Raw genomic sequence first — 6,944 nt, 5'->3', positions numbered from 1 at the left:
TGCTCTATTTCTTATACGGTTCTAGATTGTTTTGATGAATACCACTTTTTTGTTCAGCTTTGAGATCTGGGCGCCGAGGCCTCCTTCTTTCATGGCTTTTCCCCCCACTAGTTCTCTTGATATTTTTGACCTTTTGTTCTTTTTCTTTTCTTTTCTTTTTTTTAACACCTACCTTCCATCTGTATTATGTGTGCATTAATTCTAAGGCAGAAGAACAGGAAGGGCTAGGCAATGGAGGTTAAGTGACTTACCAAGGGTCACACAGCTAGGAAGTGTCTGAGGCCAGATTTGAGTCCAGGACCTCCTGTCTCCACGCTTGGAGCTCTATCCACTGAGCCACCTAGCTGCTCCCCCAACGTTTTGTTCTTCCAGATAAATTTTGATGTTATTTTTATTTTGAGCTCTGGGAAATAATTTTGGGGTGGCTTGATCAGTATGACACAGAATAGGTAAGTTAATTTAGGTAGGATTGTCATTTTTATTATGTTGGTTTAACCTACCCTTGAACAATCAATGTTTTTCCAGTTATTTGGGTCTGACTTTATTTGTGTAAAAGTGTTTTGTAATTGTGCTCATCTAGTGGCTGGGTTTGTTTTGGAAGGTATACGTCCAGGTATTTTATATTATCTAGAGTTATTTTTAATGGAATTTCCTTTTCCGTTTCTTGCTGTTGAACTTTGTGTGATAGTGTAAGATTAAAATTCATATCCACTAACTCCAGGATTATATTTTATAATATTTACTAATAATCACTTGAAGTAGAGGAAAGTAAAAACCGTGAGTAAAGAGGAGTTTACCTGGAGCAGCACAATCGTGGGAGAAGAGAGCAAGTGGGGCGGAATTGCAGAAACTTATCTTCAAAATGTGGGGACAAAAAAGGAATGCTGGGAAATGTAGTTCTGGGGTACAACATCCTAATTACACAGTAGTAAAGAGAATTGCTGATGTTTTATGGGGTTTACTTGTACCCTACAACTTTGCTGGCGTTATTTCCGGCGATTCTCTGGGATCCTCCATGTCTATCGTGGTATCACCTTCAGAGATGATCATTTCATTTCTTCATTGCTTATTCCAGTTCCTTTTCTGCTCTTCCTGCTCTAGCTGGTGTTTCTCCTATGATCTTAAATAGTAGCGGTGATACTGTGTGTTCTTGCCTCACCCATTAGAGATAATGTTCGTTGATGGTTTAGGTAGATACCGTTTATCTCTTTAAGGAAAGCTCCATTTCTTCAAATGTTTTCTAATGTGTTTATAAGGGACAGGTATTGCATTTTGTCAGATGCATTTTCTGCATCTATCGAAATGATCATCTGACTTCTATTGGTTTTGTTATTGAAAGAGTTAAGTTATGCTGATAACTTTCCTAATACTGAATCATCCCTGCATTTCTGGTATAAAACCCACCTGGTCATGGTGTATGATCCTTGTGAGAGAACGATATATCTCCTTCCCAGTATCTTATTTACATTTTTTTCATCAATATTCATTAGGAAAATTGATCTATAGCTTTTGTTCCCTGTTTTTAGCTCTTCCTGATTTAGGTATCAGTACAATATTTGTGTTACAAAAGGAATTTGGAAGAATTCTTTCTTCTCCATTTTTTCCAAGTAGTTTACGTAGTATTGGATTTAGTTGTTCTTTGAATGTTTGGTAGAATTCACTTGTGAATTTATCTGGTCCTGGGCCTTTTTCTTAGGGAATTCTTTGATGGTTTGTCTAATTTCTTTTTCTGTGATGGGGTTGTTTAAGTATTCTCTTTCCTCTTGTTAATCTGGGCAGTTAATATATTTTAAAAATATTCTTCTATTTCGCTTTGTCAAATTTATTTTTTCTAATCATGAAGTATTTTTTATTTTTATTTTAAAAAATTAAAAAATTATTTAAAAATATTTTTCCATGTTTATGTGATTCATTTACTTTCTCTCCCCTCTTTTCCCCACCCCTAGAGCCAACAAGCAATTCCACTGGGTTGCACAAATGATATCACTTGATACCCATTTCCATATTATTCATTTTTGCTATAGAGAGATCTTTTGTAGCCTAGTCCCCAAATCACATACCCAAATATACATGTGATAAGTGATGTCATATATTTTTCTTCTGCATTTCTGCTCCCACAGTTCTTTCTCTCAATGTGGTTAGCATTCTTTCCTATAAGTCCTTCAGCAGGTCCTGGCTCATTGCATTACTCCTACTAGCAAAGTCCATTACATTGGATTGTTGCACAATGTTTTACTTTCTGGGTACAATGTTCTTTTGGTTCTGCTCATTTCACTCTGCATCAGTTCACTGAGGTTCTCCCAGTTCATATAGAAATCCTCCAGATCATCATTTCTTTCAGCACAATAGTATTCCATCATCACTAGATACCACAATTTGTTCAGCCATTCCCCAATCGATGGGCATCCCCCCATTTTCCAATTTTTTGGCACCACAAAGAGCACAGCTATGAATATTTTTATATAAGTATTTTTCCTTATTATGTCTTTGGGGTACAAACCCAGCAATGGTATGGCTGGATCAAAGGGCAGCCATTCATTTATATATAATTCATTTGGGCATAATTTCAAATTGCCTTCCAGAATGATTGGATCTATTCACAACTCCACCAGCAATGCATTAGTATCCCAATTTTGCCACATCCCATCCCCTCCAACATTTATTACTTTCCTGTGCTGTCACATTGGCCAATCTGCTAGGTGTGAGGTGGTACCTCAGAGTTGTTTTGATTTGCATTTCTCTAATTAAGAGGGATTTAGAACACTTTTTCATGTACTTATTGATAGTTTCAATTTCTTTATCTGAAAATTGACTATTCATATCCCTTGCCCATTTATCAATTGGGGAATAGCTTGATTTTTTGTACAATTGATTTAGCTCCTTAAAAATTTGGGAAATTTGACCTTTGTCAGAGGTTTTTGTCATAAAGATTTTTCCCCAGTTTGTTGCTTCCCTTCTAATTTTGGTTGTATTGATTTTGTTTGTACAAAACCTTTTTAATTTAATATAATCAAAATTATTTATTGTACATTTTGTAATATCCTCTATCTCTTGCTTGGTCTTAAATTCTTTCCTTTCCCAAAGATCTGACAGGTATACTGTCCTATGTTCACCTAATTTGTTTATATTTTCCCTCTTTATTTATTTATTTATTTGTTTGTTTGTTTGTTTGTTTATTTATTTATTTATATTTAAGTCATTTACCCACTCTGAATTTATCTTGGTATAGGGTGTGAAGTGTTCATCTAAACCTAATTTTTCCCATACTGTTTTCCAATTCTCCCAGCAATTTTTGTCAAACAGCTTGTCCCCAAAGCTGGGATTTTTAGGTTTATTCAAATTTACTGACAGATGGTTGGGCAAATAACTCTCAATAGTTTCTTTAATTTCTTCTTCATTGGTTGTAATTTCACTTTTTTCATTTTTGATTGGTAATTTGGTTTTCTTCTTTTTTTAATTTTTAATTTTTTGTTTTTTAAAAACCTTTACCTTCCATCTTGGAGTCAATACTGTGTATTGGCTCCAAGGCAGAAGAGTGGTAAGGGTAGGCAATGGGGGTCAAGTGACTTGCCCAGGGTCACACAGCTGGGAAGTGTCTGAGGCCGGATTTGAACCTAGGACCTCCTGTTCTAAGCTTGGCTCTCAATCCACTGAGCTACCCAGCTGCCCCCTCTTTCTTTTTTTTTTTAAATCAAACTAATCAATGACTTATCCATTTTTCACAAAACCAGTTCCTTGTTTTCCTTTTATCAGTTCAATGGCCTCCTTTAATTTTTGTTAATCTCTCCTTTGATTTTCAGGATTTCCAATTGGTGTTTAATTGGGAATTTTAAATGTGTTTTTCTTTTTCTAGCTTTTTTAGTTGCAGGCCCAGTTCACCGATCTGCTCTTCCTCCATTTTTTTTTTTTTTTTTTTTTACATAAGCATTTAGAGATATACATTTCCCCCTAAGTTTGCTCTGAGTTGTGGCATCTCTGATCTTTGGGAGCTTCCAGCTTTGAAAGAGAGAACGAATGAGGCTACCCCTTCTCAGGTTACTATAGGAAAAGCCTGGCAGGAATGGAACGTGCGAGCAGCTGAGGCCCCATCGTGTCCCTCTCCCCAGCTTGTTCAGGTAAGACCCAGGACTCTGTCCCTCCCACTGGGAGAGCTCCTTCACCCTGCGTTCTCCAGTCTACATTCTCCTCTGTATCCTTTCTCTGATTTCTGTTTCCTATTTGGATAAATGGGTTTCCTCGCTATTTGCTGTGTGTGTTCTTTGTAGAACTGCTGCTCGGTGGGAAAGGAGTCAAGGCCTGGATCCACTTGGGTCTTCCTCTGCCCCAATGATGAACACGGATCAGGAGTTGGCTTGAACCTAAAAACGGCATCTCCCGGAAGAATCGTATCGAAGGGAGCAGATAGGACTCATTCTACCCCTGGACTCCTTGTCTCCGAGGAGAGCAGAAGGGGGGTCTCTGGTCCCAACCTCCCGTCTCCTCTCCTGACGGGAATGAGAGCCTCCCCTGGAAAAGGGCTGCGGAGAAGAGGCTGGAAATGTGTCCTGCCTCCTTTTAGCCCACACAAGGAACACTCTCCTGCTACCAGTGGGGAACAGCCCAACTTGCTGCAGTTGATTCACCATTATTTGGTACAGAGGAAAGAGCCCTGCGCTCCTAATGGAAGAGGGAAGTGTGGAGAGAGGAGATCTGAGTTCAAATTCCACCTGTGTTGGAGCCCGGTCAGTGACGCTGGCCTTCAGATTCCTTACATGAAAGCTGCAAAGGGAGGAAACTGGACGACACTCCAGGGGCCTTCCAGCTGGAGTCTGTGGGCCTTTGCTTTTAGAGCAATTCTAATAATCCACAGCGCCTACAATTGCACGTTAGCAAATGTTCCTGCCTTGCCCCAGCCCCTCCGACGTTTGTCCTTTTTGTCTTTTATCATCTGTGCCAGTCCAGTGAGGCAAAGTGATCCCGTTCTCATGTACATTCCTCTCACTGTTATTTAATGAACCAGACCTTGTATGTGACTGTTGAGAGAGCATTTCTTCTCTTCAGGGAATGTACATCATTTGTTCTTCTTTACTTGCAGATAGATAGATAGATAGATGATGGACAGACAGATGGATAGATGGATGAATGATGGGCAGATGGATGGATGGATGGATAGATGATGGACGGACGGACAGATGGATGGATAATGGACAAATGGATGGATAGATGATGGATGGACAGCCAGATGGACAGATGGATGGATAGATGATGAAGGGACAAAAGAATGGATGGATGATGGGCAGACAGACAGATAAATGGATGGATGATGGACAGATGGACAGATGGATGGATGATGGAGGGACAAAAGAATGGATGGATGGGTGGATAGACAGATGATGGATGGAAGGATGGATGGATGGATGGACAGATGGATGGATAGATGATGGAGGGACAAAAGAATGGAAGGATGGATGGGTGGGTGATGGGTGGTAGATGGACAGATGGGCAGATGGGTAATCTTCAAAAAGCATTTGCTAAGGACCCTGGACTCAGGGTCTTATAGGGTCAGTTTGCATTTCGAGGTCTAGGTTTGAACGCCGTCCCTCTCTGCCTGTTAAGCTGTCAGATGGGGGGTTGGACTAGCTCCCTCTGAGCTCTTCAGCCACGTCACCTGCTAGAATGCGAGCTCAGGAAGCAGGAGGTTGGACTAGCCGGAAGCTGGGCAGCAAACCCCTCGCTGCCCCCACCTCCGCCCAATGGCGGGTCCCCCAGACCAAATCTGAATGGAACAAGCCACAGAGAATCATGCTTCGGGCTCAGGTCAGCCGGACAACCGGCCGTCTCAGGACCCCAGCCAGGTTCTGGCCAGGAACATTCTGTGTGAAGCTGCTGTGTGGGGGCAGGAAGAGGCTCGAGGCCCAGCCTAGAGGGCCTACATGTGGGTAGGGCACAGCTGGCAGCGGCTCTGTCGGCACTGGTTGCCTCCTGTAAGAAACCCTAAACTGAAAACTTCCCCAAATGTCATAGCCCAAAGCCAGAGGTTCCGTCACCAGGGCCCAGAGAAGGAGGGTCGTGACCAGGAGCTGTAGTGGGCATCGGCAGAAAATGGTCCACACGAAGGAAGGGGATCTAATTGGACAGAAGGCCGGCAGGGTCAGTCTTTCCAAAGGGTGGGGGTGGGGAGGCAGCTGGGCGGCTCAGAGGATGGAGAGCCAGGCCTAGAGACTGGAGATCCTGGGTTCAAATCCGACCTCAGACACTTCCCAGCTGTGTGACCCTGGGCAAGTCACTTGACCCCCATTGCCTACCCTTACCTTGGAGTCAGTACTGTGTATTGTATAAGCCGGAAGGTGAGGGTTTAAAAAAAGGGGGGGTGGGGAGCTCGCCAGTGCTTACTGGCCCTTGAACGCTCTGAGGCGAATTCCCTGGGCCACTTCGGACAAGCCATTCCCCATCTCTTGGACTCAGTTTCCCCATCTGCAAAGAAAAGGCATTAGTTAAGTCCAAAGACCCCAGCTTCTAGGACCCTCGGGGAGAGCCTGACGGAATTATCTAATTTGCATAAACCCGCCCCAGGGAGGATCTGAGGAATGGACGGCATTGCCGGAGCCATGGTTACGGGAAGATGTCTGGGCATGCGCAGTAGCAGGCGGTTAGCCGGGGAGGCGAGGCCGACCACCTAGAACTACATTTCCCAGGAGACGCTGGGGCAAATTGTCTTTCTTTTAATAACCGCTCCCTTCGGTCTTCGAAGTCCTACTATGTTTGGGTTCCAGGGCGGAAGGGCGCTTCGGGCCAGGCCTTGGGGGTTAAATGATTTGCTAGGAAGTGTCTGAGCCTAGACCTGAACCCGGGACCTCCTGTCTCCAGGCCGGGCTCTCTATCCCACGGGGCTGCCCCAGGTGGGACCAATTTGTGGGGGCGGCCTCCAATAGGTGAAATAGAGAGGGAGGGGGAGCCCAAGGCCG

The sequence above is a fragment of the Gracilinanus agilis genome, chromosome 3 (assembly GCF_016433145.1).
Source record: "Gracilinanus agilis isolate LMUSP501 chromosome 3, AgileGrace, whole genome shotgun sequence".
Taxonomy (NCBI): Eukaryota; Metazoa; Chordata; class Mammalia; order Didelphimorphia; family Didelphidae; genus Gracilinanus; species Gracilinanus agilis.
Note: the sequence above shows the minus strand (reverse complement) of the source record.